This window comes from Nomascus leucogenys, chromosome 13 (genome assembly GCF_006542625.1).
Source record: "Nomascus leucogenys isolate Asia chromosome 13, Asia_NLE_v1, whole genome shotgun sequence".
NCBI lineage: Eukaryota > Metazoa > Chordata > Mammalia > Primates > Hylobatidae > Nomascus > Nomascus leucogenys.
Genome location: NC_044393.1, coordinates 70,357,376 through 70,372,178, shown reverse-complemented (window position 1 = coordinate 70,372,178; position 14,803 = coordinate 70,357,376). Strand labels below are relative to the sequence as shown.

Below are 14,803 nucleotides of genomic sequence, written 5' to 3'. Positions count from 1 at the left end.
TATCCTTCTGTAAAGTGAATTAACTTTTTGTGATATTAATATTCACAATGCCTGGCTGCCCATTTTGGCCTAGTTAATGCTTGCCTTTTGGAGAAATAGAGGTCAAAGTTTCTTAATTACCTGTCTAAAACTTATTGAGAAAATGTCATTATTTTGTCTTCATTAGCATCTCAAGGAAGGCTCTGTGCCCCACTTCTATGCATTTGGTCCCTCTTTTCCTTTTTGGGGTATTTATCTTTAGCAGTTGAAACTCTTTGAATGTTGACATAACTTAGATTTCAAGGTAGAAGAAGGGAGGTTACTGTTGCCCGTACTTACATAGAGGGAGCGGATTACTACATTTGCCTGAATACAAAAATCCTGAAAAAGCAGCTGTCTAGTGGGGGCTTCCCTGTCCATGGAATGAATTTCCTTTCTCGTGGACATTAGGACCTATGTTTGGAACAAAATCAGCTTTTATCATCCTGTTTAGGGTAATAAATGAATTGGCTGGGTAACCTTCAGCTTTCTACTTGCTTCCAATCCATGTTTTAAAGAGCCTTTTAATTTCTGAGCATTTAAATTACATGAATTACATTTGAACTGAACAGGTTCTTACAGTGTCTTGTGCTTGCAAAATTTTCAAAGGGAGAAAAATGTTAGCTCAAACCTTGTAATCCTAGAGCTGAGTGCTGCTGAGAGTTTCAAGAAAATTCAGCAAAATGAACGGCATACATTGTATTTATTTATTTATTTAAAATAATATGTAATTATATTCTTCATTTCAGGACTCCTAAAAGAACAAATTATCTGTCTTAATTGAAGCTCAGTTTTCAGGAATAGAAAATAAGTAAAAACAACAAAAACAACACTAGAAACCTCTGAAAGTGCAAAGAAAAGATAATACCAAATGTACCTAAAATAGAGCTTCCTAAATATCACGTGAGGAGTGACTGTGAAATCTTTCAACAGTGTGAAAACTGAATAAAAAACTCAATTACTTAGAGGGTGAAAAATATAAGAGGGATGAAATAATTAACTTACTAAAAATGGAAGTAAGTGTTGCTTCATTGACAGATGAGTGGGATGTATAAAATCCCACAGTGTAAAAAATGATATAATTTTTCCAGTTCTGATTAATAAAGGACAGTATTTCTAATGCACTTATAAAACATGGAAAGGCTTTTCATGTTTGATGACATAGATAAATTTAAGAAAAAATCTTCAAAATCAATAAAAATTGTAATTACTATACCTATCAACAGGCTTAATAGTTTAGTTTTCTTAGTATTTAAAATTCATCTGAAATCCTCATCAGCAAAATAAACCTTGCTTTCCAGAGAGATAACTCTTTTCTTTACTTAATAATGAAAAGGAACTGCATCCCAGAAAAGAAAACCAATTATTTTATGGAGGTGGCCTGCAGCACCCATTTGAATCATCGGGATTAGGCAATGACCCTCTTTTGGTTATATTTATCTGACCGTTTTCTGCAGGAAAGGAACATTAATAGCTATATAAAGCTTCAACACATGTTGCACAGAGAGGACTATATAATCCTCTATTATTTCTGCCTGTAAATGACTACATGTCTAGCACTAGCCTGGGGCAGAACTGGCTGCCAGGAAACTTGACCTGCATCATGGGCTTAATGAAGCTGTAATGTTCTGTTTATAATTCTTTCCACTCTTAACTAGTATTGTATCCAGGGGAAATGAGATAATGTGCCTCTCTTTTTTGGATCATTGGGGCTACTGACCAGTCCTCTGTGAAGGGACAAGGAAAACAATGTGGACACTGTTCAGGTTCTGTGATTTGCTCTGCCCATCATTCTGGAGGATCAGTTCAGATTTGGGCAGGTAGGGCACCTAATTTTCACCCACAGGAACTAAGTCTGACATATGGCTGCCTGTAGGTGTGTGTGGACAGGTGGACTTGAAATATACTTGTATACAATTTCCTCTACCTTTTCTATGATGACAATAAGTGAGGCTGGGCCTTTCCAATATTTTTTATTTAGAGATGTTTTCCTTCAGTATCCCTATCCCTTTTCTGATCCTTTATCTCATTCAGGGGCTTCTACTTTGTAAAACTATTATGGACTTTTAGACTTCCAATCTGCTCAGCCTCTTCTGGCCACCGCAGCAAGAAAGGAAAGGATATAATTTTTTTTAACCTAATCTGTAATCAAACCAGTGGCCCCCTCTCCAATTTTGGAACAAAGAGTTTAGAATGGAGGCATCATTAAATAGGCAAAAGAGGTTTTTAGAGTAGGTAGTTCTCCTGCAAGAGTTCTGAAATGTGGGGTGTTTGAGGAAATACAGACTCGGGTGGATCTCTCCTTTCTGAGCTTCTCCTCCTCACTTCCCTGAAAACGAGGGTTGGGAACCCTCACTGAGTGCAGGTGCAAATGTAGGCGCTATAGTGGAGAAGTGGGTGTCCTGCCTCTTTTGGCCCTTTGCGTGGACAGCCCCAAGACCTAGAGCAAACCCTGCCATGTGACACGCAACTGACAAGCAGCTTCCCATCCTTTTCCTTTCTTTATTCTTCTTCTATTCCTCTGCTCTTGAATACCAAAACAAAACACAGCCTCATAATCTACTCATTTAATACAGTTACCCTTTCCCTCCGTGACAGTCAGAATTCCTCCTGTTATTATACACTTGTTAACAATTTCAGTGGCCCTGTTTCCCTCAGACAGAAAATTCAGAGTTTCCTCAGCACCATGAAGTCAGAAACAGCACAGGAGGGAGACAGAGGGTGATGGCCTTGCTGCTCAACTACACTGAGAGCAATTGGCATCTTAACTAAGGAAAAGGCCCACAGGGGCAATTAGGGAGCCACCGTGGCATTTGAGATGATATAGAATGGTCTGTTGTCAGAGTGGAAGCCATGCTGACGGGTCTATCTGTTGACAGAGAAGGAAAGGGAAAGATGGTAAGACATGACCAAGAGTCACAAAGATAAATATTATTTTTTAACATGGGGGTGATTTGTATGTTTGCTGACAGAGAAGAAGGAGGCAGTAGAAGGGATAAGTTTGAAGAATAATTAATTGGTGGACCCAGGCTCCCAGGAGAAAGGAGGTAATAGGTCTGAGGAAAGTGGAGGGATTAGCCTCTGAGAGAACAGACAGCTCCCTCTTAGAGAAGGGATCTGTGAAGGTATAGAAGGATTTGGAGATGTAGGTTTAAACCAGCTGACTTTGATCTTCTTAACAATCTGTTGAGACTTAGGGCATAGGGATGAAAGCGTGAGAAGAGTGGAAAAGATTTGGAAAGGATGTATCATGTCCTCTGGTGGTGAGACAGGTGTGTCATATTTATTTATCATGGGCTGCGAGTCAGTGGGTCTTAAAATAGGAACAACTGGCTTCAGAAATTAGTAAGAGGCTAAGCCAGAAGGAGGGAATAATTCTAGAAAAAAAGGCACTTGGTGAACCACCACATGTTTTGAAAACTCACTGGGTCCATAAGCCTTCCTAGAGGCTCTTTGGAAAATGAATCAGAAGACCTGGATTATAGCATTGACTCAGCTACTTAACATCTTTCCTATTTTTGGCATGATTGTTAATTATTTCCCAATCAGGCTCACCACTTGCAAAATGGGTATCTATTAATTTACTCAACAAATACTTACAGACTGCTCACTACTGCAAGGTGCTGTGTTAGGGATGGCAGGTACAAGAGAAACAGGATACTCTCTGTCCTCAAGTTTCCATCAGTCTAGTGACTCCCAATCTTGCTTCATTTACTGGGAGGGTCAACTGAGATAATAAGTCAGAATGTGTTTTTAAAATTCTGGAGCCCAACCGTAGAAAAAATCTATAGAAAAGTATTTTTTTTCTTGAAACAACTGTCTTGTGATCATGACCTAATGGTGATCATAATTTCTAGATAGAAGACTACCTCCAAAAGATGCCCACGGCTCTCCCAGGCTTAAACCCTCTTATGGCAACCATTTCTCCCATTGGGAAGCAGGGAGCGTAGCTTTTACACTGCACTGAGGCTATCCTCTCCACTTCCTCCTGTCTCCAATGACTGGTTGCCGTATACTTGTGGCTGACTCCTCTGATGAAGACAGCACTAATTCCAGCAGAGGCACAACACAGAGCTGTCCCAGCAGCCAAGTGTAAACCAGCAGAGTTCTTTGATCTTCAGCCTGGTGCATTCTTTGGGTGGCCAAAACTTTGGAAGGACAAGCTGAAAGAGTACGTCTGGTGTTTGGAAGCCAGGTCAGAGGTAATGTTCTGGAGATGCTTTCTGAGAGTAGAATTAAGAAAATTGCCTTTTCTTTTTGATGTCTAAGTCTAGAATAGGAAAAATTATTCTCTGAATTGTATCCAGAAGTTCTGGGAATGGTCTGTCACTACAATTATGGCTGCAGGATTAATTTTGCTATACTATACCCAACTTTCATTAGCATACTAAATTTTGTTCCGTATTTCTGTTTTATCTAACATTAAAAAATTGCTGTCAGTGGTGGAATATGGAGGAAATGGAGGAAATCTTTCTCTTCTTTTGTGTTCAGTCTAAGGTGGAAGTCTACTTCTAAAAGGAGGATTTGTCAGATAAGAAAAAATATAAACTGCAGATTAGGTGTAGAGGAGAGGAGGACGGAAGATGAAACTGAGATTGCTTTACCTTCTCCTTTCTGTCTTTCTCTGTGAAGGGCTGTATTTATAACTGCATTCAGAAATTAGATTCCTAGAGGGCTTACCAGGTAGAGGTATGAGCTAATTGCTCCCTATCTAGGTGTGAGAAAAGCAACAAAAAGCTGCAAAGAAGTCAATTTTCTGGGCATTCCTCTCTAAATTTTCCTTCCTTCCTTCTTTCCTTCCTTCCTTCCTTCCTTCCCTTTCTTTCTCTTTCTTTCCTTCTCTCTCTCTGTCTCTCTCTCCCTCTCTCTCCCTCTTTCTCTCTTTCTCTTTGTTTCTTGATGACTTCTCACACACCCTGTTGCCCAGGCTGGAGTGCAGTGGCATGATCTCATCTCACTGCTACATCCACCTCCTAGGTCCAAGCAATTCTCCTGCCTCAGCCTCACAAGTAGTTGCAATTATAGGTGTGTGCCACCAAGCCAGGCTAGTTTTTTTATTTTTGGTAGAGCGGGGTGTTACCATGTTGACCAGGCTGGTCTTGATAATAATTTATTTCTATAACTTTGTCTTTCTTGGGGTGTCTCGATAGAAAAGTACATTTTCTAGAGTTTGTTCTCTAAGCTCTGGTTCTTGACCTTCCCATCTGATGTGCACCTCCTCCTACCTTGTATCTCAGATCTGATTTTCTCAAAAACCTAGAGATTGCTCTATTAAAGGCAGAAACACCCACACGTTACAGTGAAGGGAGGTTTTTATTAGCTTTCAACACGTGATTCTCTGCCTTGCCCTATCTAACCTCTTCACTGCTCTCTCCTCTTTTGATTTGCCTTTAATGTGGATATTCTCCTGTGAATGACTCTGAGGTTGAATGTCTGAGAGATCCTTTGCTGCTACAGTGACACTATTGCTCTCATTGTCATTTCCTCATTGACCTTAACTTCTTGGTGTGATTTGTTTCTCTTCTTGGGCTAGAGGAGTTTGTTTCTCTTTAGATTCCCCACTTTGCACTGGTCTGTATCGAACTTTCTGTTTCATTCAATTCAACAAATATTTGCTGATAATTGTGCCTGGTCCAATGTGGGATAAAAGTGTAAGACTCTTTCTTTTTTAAAAAACTTTAAAATTTGTGGGGAGACAGCCAAGTACAGAGTAAGCCAAATATTGTAATAAGTTCTGCTGTACACACTTGAGAAGAATTAACTGAAGGTAGGCCCACATTCCCAAAAAGGCTCCCAGAACCTCTCCATTTTGCCTTTTTCCAATTTCCAAATTCCTGTATCACTTATTTGAGGCTTAAATCAGCATTTTCCACAGTATATTCCTTGTAACACTAGGCCCAAGAGATGCTCTGTGAAAAAACAATTTCACAACGAATTAAGAATAGGAAATGTATACACATTCTCCTCTTGGAAATCCACGGTATGCATTGACACACCTGAGGTTTTCACCAGCAGAGAGGCTGAAGAAAATTTCTTTAACCCAGAATTTTCTGATTTTATATCCTTGCACACCACTTTTTACATAATACCTTATAGGAAAAGTGATGTTTCTCAGGCCACACTCTTGGAAACATTGCCCTAATTGATTCATTAAATGATGAATATGATAATGTTACAAAAATCTTACATGTATGCACGTTCGTCATCATATAAAACCTTTTATACCAGCTGGCTTTTTAAATACCCAGAATTGTGCTGCCCGATATGGTAGTAATGAGCCACATGTAACCTACTGAGCACTTGAAACACAGCCAGTCTCAGATGAGATGCACTATAAGTGTAAAATACACACCAGATTCAGAAGACAATATAAAAAAAGAATGTGAACTCTCTCACTAGTAATTTTGATATTGATTATATATTGAAACAAAATACTTTGGATATATTTGGCCCAATAGCATACTATTTAAATTGACTTCCCCTCTTTATTTTTAAAAAATGTGGCTACAGGAAAATTTAAAATTACGTATGTGGTTCACATTGTCTTTCCATTGGCTGACACTGCCTTAGAAAATAGAAACTTTTTTCTATAGTTGTATTTTCTTTTCTTTCTTTCTTTTTTTTTTTTTTTTTGAGATGGAGTCTCACTCTGTTGCCAGGCTGGAGTGCAGTGGCATGATCTCAGATCACTGCAACCTCCACCTCCCGGGTTCAAGCGATTCTCTCACCTCAGCCTCCTGAGTAGCTGGGACCACAGGTGTGCACCACCACACCCAGCTAATTTTTGTATTCTTAGTAGAGACGGGTTTCACCCTGCTGGCCAGGATGGTCTAGATCTCTTGACCTCATGACCCGCCCACCTCTGCCTCCCAAAGTGCTGGGATTATAGGTGTGAACCAACACACTCAGCCCTACATTTGTATTTTTTCTATAGCACACAGAAAGACCATATACCCAATGAAAACATTTTCAACATTGTTGACTGAATTATTATGGTTGGGAAAGCCAGTGAGTTGAATCTTATTCTCCAAGGTGTTCACACTCTTACTCATTATTATACCCCATGTGTGGACTGTTCTTACTGTCCATTCACTACTTCAGCCTATAAATCATAGAGAACCACACCTGGTAATGCTGTGCTTCTACAGATGGTCTAAGACCCCTTGTTATGTTCTTCTTAGCAACCCAATTACAAATGCTAAAGTGCACTTGTAATTCCTATTTCAAAGCAATCATTCCGATGTCATTTCTGTGAATTTCAATAGTTTTCGGCACTTAGACTGTAGAGTTATTCCGTGGCATTGAATCTAATTTGCCAAAGGCATCATCACTGTTTCTCATGACCTAAAATACCACTCCTTGGTGGGCAGGGGAAAAAAGCAGAAGTCAAAATCCCTACTACTATCACATTTGCTTCAGAGGAATCTTCCTAGATTTGAAGGTCCATGCAACAGGCTCAGAAATAACCGATAGAGACAGTGTATTCAGTTACCAATGGGAATGAAACTTAAAATAAAATCACATGCTTTGAGAAGTCATGCCATATTTGTGAAATCATTATGCCAGCACGTGGTATCTTGTAACCACCTGAATCTACAGCTACATGTAGGGCTTTGAGTTAGCTGCATTTCACATGAGCTGCAGAGAAGCCTCTGGTGTAGTGAATTTCAGAGAGTAGTAAGAAGACAACCCCAGTGGCAGCTGATATGAAAGCTGCAGTGAGAGGAAAATAAGCAGGACTGGGCAGCACTCTGTAAAGTATGAGTCCGGGCAAAAAAATAGGGAACAACACCATGGCAAATAAACTGCAGGTGCTTCCAATCAGGCAAAAGTGTGTTTGCTCCACTCACACTTGCCATCTGAGGAAAACTGCAATGAAAATGGATCTGATTTACTCATCTTTCACACAGAAGCATAGCATGTGCACAAGAAACCATACCGAACATAACCATCAAAAATGAGCTTTTATCTAAGAAGCTATAAAAAGGCATCAAAAAAGATGTGGGCTCATGACACTCAGAAGCTTGTATTTGAATAAAGAAGCCTTCTTATTTTGTCAGTTTGGTTCAATAACATTTTTTGAGATTGTCTAGTTTATAAATGCCAAGGTATAAGGTACTGAGTGATTTTTTTCCTAAACAATAAACCAAAAAACTCTGCTGACACCCCCTTGTCTTTTGCGTAATAACTGCTACCCCCAACACTATTTTCTGACTTTTTATTGAAATCTTATTATAAACACATGTCAGTCTTTCTCTATTGCAATCTAACCACACATTGTTATTAGACTTAAACTTTGAAACACATTTCTGAACGTATCTCTCCAATATTTAAAAAAAATCAATGATTTACCACTGGCATTAAACAAAAGCCACACTTACTAGTCTGATTCTTTGGTTTACAATTTGGTTTCATCTACTAGCTTGGCCTTACCATCCATAATCAAATTTGTATACTCCACAGATGAGGCAATTTGGACAGCTTGCTTTGCTACTCTTGTGCTGCCAGGCTCAGCTTCTATCTCTGCACATCCAGCTCCTACTCAAAGTTCATGGTTCAAGTCAGTTCCACGGCTCTCTCAATAGCTAGAATTCTACAGCCTCTGCCCTCAGCATTTTTCTAAGCATTCTTCTACTGTTACCTCTATTAAGCACATACGCGCATGCACGCGTACACACACACACACAACACACCCATATACACACACTCGAATGTAGCAATTATTCTGCCTAAATCAAATCCTAGCTTTGCCCATTACTAGCTGTTTAACATGGGGCATTACTTAACCTCCCTGTGCCTTAGTTTCCTCAAGTATGAAAAGAAGGATAATCATAGGACTTACTTCTAAAGGTTGTTGTGGGGAATAAATGAGTTTCTGTAAAGTGCTGAGAACAGTACTTGATGTATAGTTTGCCCTTTGTAAGTAATTCGGTGTTATCCATAGCAGCAGTCATAGTAAAGGTATTAGTGGTACTGTTGTTATTTTTAAATCCCTGGCAGTACTTTCATGTGATCTCATGTATTGCTCATGATCAACAAACATTTATAGAGTAAAGCAGTAAGTAAATGAGCATAAAGTAATACATTTTAAAATGAGAGTCAATGCACTAATTTGCTATTACTTTTAAAACCTACTTTAGGAAGGCTCTCTTAATAGTACCAGGACTTATTTGGTACTCTCTAGAAAAAAAAAAAAAGATGATTTTTAAGGAATAACTAAAGTAAAAACAAAGCTCTACGAACTGGAAACTTGTGGATTAGCTACTTTATGAAAGTGCATTATTTTAGTGTGCAATTCTGGAGAAGCAAACATTGATCAACATTTATATTTGATATCCTTAACTTTAATAAACATACACAAAACAAAAATTGAGTTCAGTCCAGTAACGACAACCAAATGGTGTTTTTTAACTTTCCAGATTGACTTTGTGCCCATTATCTCATTAAAGTTCTCTTGCTCTAATGAGCTAGACTTGTGGAAAAAGGTTTAAAAATAAAGCTGAAAAAAAAGAAACTTTAGTGTGATCTAAAATTCGGTCTCATCTATTCTCTGTCAGCGTACAGTAGCACGGGGAACTGAAGAAACACTCTTCAGCCTTTGAAAATCAATGTGCGTTTCATAGAGAGCTGCTGCCTTTCAGTCATAGCATTTTCCCTGCTGTCTTATAACTATGTCCTGCACTAAATTTTACATGTCCCCACACTCCTATTTAATTCTCACAGCTGGGAGACAGGACTAAGTCCAGCCAAATCTGTTTTCCTAGAGTGCCTACAAATCTGCCCTTTAATAAATTATTTTCTCTACTATAATGGTCTCTAACTAAGCTCTAATAGATTTTGCCACACAGTTGCTGCTTTAATCAGAGAAGAGAGTTTTATGGGTTTATTAATCATGCTCTTTTTCAAAAGCTGCTGATTAAGCATTTGCCTGACAGTTGCGAGCAGTCAGAAGGTACAATGGAGGCTGTTTGCTTACTGAGTAGCAGCCTGCAGGTAGCTTTCTCAGAGGGCCCATAACAGACTGTATACAGCTAGTGCCAACTGAGCAGACTGAAGTTTCAATTCCCCCCAGCTCCCAGCAACAGATTGTTCTCAGCAATCTTCTCCCCACCATTTTATTCACCAGGACTATTCCAGCAGCCAATAGCAAAATTCCTTCCTGCTCTCCACATCCCAAAGCAGCTAAATTATTTCTGAAAACTGAATGACATGCTTGGCAAAGAATGTATTCCACCCTGAGGCGCTACTTACAACAAGGTTTTCTTTGGCCTACTCAAGCAGCAGACCCACTGAACACCATCTCCCCCCGCCTTCTAGGAAAGCGGCAACCTAAGCCACATAGTCCCTTTATGTGTTATAGTCAAGGCACCAACTAACAGCCAAACAACACAGCAAGGCTTCCTGGATTCAAGAAAACCCCTATTTCTCCAAGGCCAATTTACAGCACACTCATAGGAACACACATTCAGACCAAACACCAACCAAGCTTGAGGTTTTGTTAGAAGTTGAGATACCGGCGATAAGTAGCAAGTTGTGTTTTTGAAAGAAAAATTAACTTACATTTATTGAATTTTTTTACACTGAAGATAAATGTTTTCTTCAAAATGCATATCTGTCTGGAAGTCCTTCGCATTTCTTAGATATGTGTGTAAATTTCCCTGTTCCCTTAGTGGTTATTACCAAGTAGAGAAGAGTGAAAACATCCTTGAGGTGAATTTAGTAATGATTGGTCCATGACTCGTCTAAACTTTTCTACATTTGGTTCCACAGCAAACATTTAAAGCAGTACTTCATATTCTCAACCTAGCATAAGTGTGTTAGATGTACTTCTCCTTTGACTTAAAATGATCAGATTTCTAAAATTAAATTTTTGCTGGAATTATCAACATTATGTTGATGTATCTGTAATCACTAGAAAATGAGCAGTTCTTTGTTTCAATACGTGTTTTCATATAATGGAAGGTGATTTAAAATGATAGTAATTAAACTATGGAAAGAATAAAGCAAAAATATTTTTAAACTAGCTTATGTTTCTTCAAAATCAAGCTGTTAACTCTGCCCAAAGATTTCCTGGGTTAATATTATAGATATCTGTGTAGATATTTCATCATGTCTATTAAAAGTTGGGGGTCTTACATGTTTCTATTTGTACCTCCTATTTTGAAAGAATTAATGGACAAATAAAACAGGAGACTTTAGTATGGTACTTTATACATTGTAGTATACTAAGCAAGAAAATCATAATATTAAAAACTAATGGTGCTCGCTTCACCAACACATATACTAAAATTGGAATGATACAGAGAAGATTACATGGCCCCTGTGTAGGGATGACATGCAAATTCATGAAGAATTCCATATTTTTAAAACAGAAACTTTAGCCTGGCATAGTGGAACAAGCCTGTAGTCCCAGCTTCTCAGGAAACTGAGGCAAGAGGATCACCTGAGCTCTGAAGGCCAAGGCTGCAGTGAATGGTGAAAGCACCACTGCACTCCATCCTGGGTAATGGAGTGAGACCCTGTCTCAAAACAGAAAAACAAAAAACAAACAACTAATGAGAGAAAGGGATGTTTTTAAAAACAGATCATTTTAGTTCTCTCTAATGAATTTATAAAAATTAAAAACTTATTTTATGAGACATTAGAAAGTCCCAATACACACACTTGAATTCATTTCTATCCTTCACATCATATTACATTTTTAAATAAACAATGAGACATACTGAGCTTAAAAGCTTGACAGATTTAACAGAAAAACCAAAACCCCAAACCATACAGCTGGTAAATGAAATAATCATCAGTTACAGTCTTGATATGTGGAGATCATATATGCTCTGCTTCAATCACCTGAAAAAATGGTAAAATAAATCTATACTTTGGTCCATTTTAAATAAATTATATTTCATCAGCATTATCCAGGTAGTGCCATGAACACTTTTTACTGCTATCATTTCAAAATATATCATAGGCCGGGTACAGTGGCTCATGCTAGTAATCCCAGCACTTTGGGAGGCCAAGGCAGGTGGATCACTTGAGGTCAGGAGTTCAAGACCAGCCTGGCCAACATGGTGAAACCCTGTCTGTACTAAAATAAATACAAAAATTAGCTGGGCATGGTGGCAGGCACCTGTAGTCCCAGCTACTTGGGAGGCTGAGGCAGGAGAATTGCTTGAACCTGGGAGGCAGAGGTTGCAGTAAGCCGAGATAGACCACTGCACTATAGCCTGGGCAACAGAGCAAGATTCTGTCTCAAAAAAAAAAAATGTATATATATATATATATATAGAGAGAGAGAGAGAGAGAGAGAGAGTGCTTGCTCATCCATGTTAATAGAGGCCATGACTGTACAGATAAATGAAGTCCACAGATGCTAATTTCTAACTCTTACTTCATTATATACATATAATAAAATACTTCTGATTTATTTCTGAGATTTTCTATCAGGCATGTCTTAATCTTACACCTGAGTTTTACAGGAGATATAAAGTAGTAGAAATTTAACATAAATCAGAAATAGGATTAAATCTTAACTACCACTAACCCTGGGCAAGTTACTAGCCTTTTAAAACTTCAAGTTCCTCCTCTGTAGAGTTAACAACACTTACATAGTGGGGTTATTGAAAGGCTATGCACCTACTAACACATAGTAGTTGCTCAGAAATGGCAACTTCTCTCTATTTTCCTACTTTTCCTCTGCCCTTCATTTGCTTCTGGCCCACTCTTTAGAATCTTGGAGAATACCACGCCATTGCTGGAATTTCAGGTGATCCATGAGAAGAAGCAATTAAAGAAGAAATTGAATTAATGTGATTTTGATTTTATTAGTTGAAGCGACCCAATAGGAACTTTGACACAAAAGAAAGCAAAACTTTTAAATCTATCAAACAAGCCTAAAAGCTATTAGGGTACTATAAATGGTTTATTTTTTCAACTAAAGTAACCCAGATTGTTCAAATTTTCCGTCATTTAGCTTGGTATCTTTAATAAATGTTGGCCAGTCTAACAGCGCTCACATTTCACTTTTGGTTTCTTCTCTTTTAATTTTTTCATCAAACATTTGTTCATATGCATTGTAAAAACAAATAGAAATTAACCATAGCAATGGCTAAAATATAAACCACAAATTTGACTGAGTCAGTGGAGGTTTATCTGGGTAACCCCAAAATTCCATGTCTCTGCGTATTTCAGTCCCTTTGTCAACTTATTACATGATAAATGAAACAGATCAGAAGAACAGAGTAAAAGTTAATCCATCTTAAGAGTTCTATATGCTCTTGGTCAGATCCCCGATCCAAAAGGAAACCTGATCTAGGTTTTGAAAGCACTTTGGTGTCCCAGAATGATTTTACTTGATCAAGTTCCCAGAAAATACGTGGTTGAGCCTGATGACAAATTGTCAGAAAGTCAGTGGGGAAGTGCTCTGCTTCTCCTCAACAGAAAACATAAAAATCATATCTATTTTGTCTGTCTTAAAATTTTGATATAAGAGTCTTCTCCTTGTCATTAGGTGTGAATATTATTTATTTTACAGTATATGTTTTGTGTTCAAGTGAGGAAATGAATAAAAGATAGTTTTCCCAGAAATTTTCTCTATCCTTTCAAATAACTATTGGTCTGCTTTACCCCTCAAAGCCTGACCTACAGTTATTCAAGTTTAAACATAATGTGCCAAACATTTTGTTCACCATATTAACCCATGTGTCAGGTACAAAGAATAACTTAAGGTTAGCTCTGGTACTTGAGGGATGTCCTGATTGATTCTAGAAAGCACAGACCCAAAGCAGCATGTACACTCATGCATATCATCCATCTTATAGGTTGTATATTTCTTCCAAAATATTTGGAACCAGAAGTGTTTTGGACTTCAGATGTTTTTAGATTTCGGAATATCTGCAGTAAATATTTATCAGTTGAGCAGCCCTAATCCAAGAATCTGAAATCCAAAACGCTCCAATGACCATTCTTTTGAACCTCATGTCAGTACTCAAAAAGTTTTGAATTTTGTAGCAGTTCAGATTTTGGATTTTCAGATTAGGGATACTCGAACTCTATATGCATACATGACTTGTAGGAAAGGATGAGGGGAAACGGTGAAAGAATAAGATGACCCAAGAAAGAGCCAATTATATTTAGGAAATGGCCAGTGGACATGGTAGTTAATAGTTGCAGATTCAAATATAATGGCAAAGCTTCACAGATTTCACCTCTCCAATTTCATTACTTTCTGCTTCTGGGTCTCTAATTTACTCATAATGCCAGAAATGGGATAACTGCGCAAGATATTTTCAATGTATTTGTAAGGTCTACTTACATCATTTATTGTCAAGGAAGTGTTTTGGTTTGCTGCCATCTAGACAAGAGATCAAACAACACTGATTAAAATGAAATATTTATTGTGGACCTAACTGTAGTGCCAGTTTGTTGGTAAGCCAGGGAAATAATGTTGAAGGAAAGTTTAAAAACTGAATTATTTAAATAATAGCATTTCCTTTTTTTCTTTCTACCATCTTTCTCAATTTCTGTGATGAGCTCACCAATTAAAAATAAATTTTGATCAAGGTCTGAAACTGATATACCTCTCAGAGTTTTGGACCCAAAATTACAAAAAATAACCACAGAGGCATGCAACCAATAACCACCCAAATTTGAGTGAATTAGAACTTTTCCATTTTGCCACACTAGTCCGAAAGCCACAGGCATTCCACCACCCTAGAAGGATCTGGAGAACTGATGGAGAGAATAAAAAATGGATACAGATTGTACATAACTGTGCTGTTGCATTTTT

At 38.0% G+C, this 14,803-nt stretch overlaps 1 protein-coding gene and 1 non-coding gene across 3 annotated transcripts in view; one reads left to right on the top strand and one right to left on the bottom strand.

The window, feature by feature from the left end:
• The window catches only part of CPED1 (cadherin like and PC-esterase domain containing 1), a 315,288-nt gene that overhangs the window by 90,934 nt on the left and 209,551 nt on the right, over positions 1–14,803 (bottom strand). The window lies entirely within an intron of this gene.
• On the top strand, positions 11,278–11,383 carry LOC115838196. The gene has a single exon (XR_004033225.1). It is a non-coding gene; the product is annotated as a U6 spliceosomal RNA (small nuclear RNA).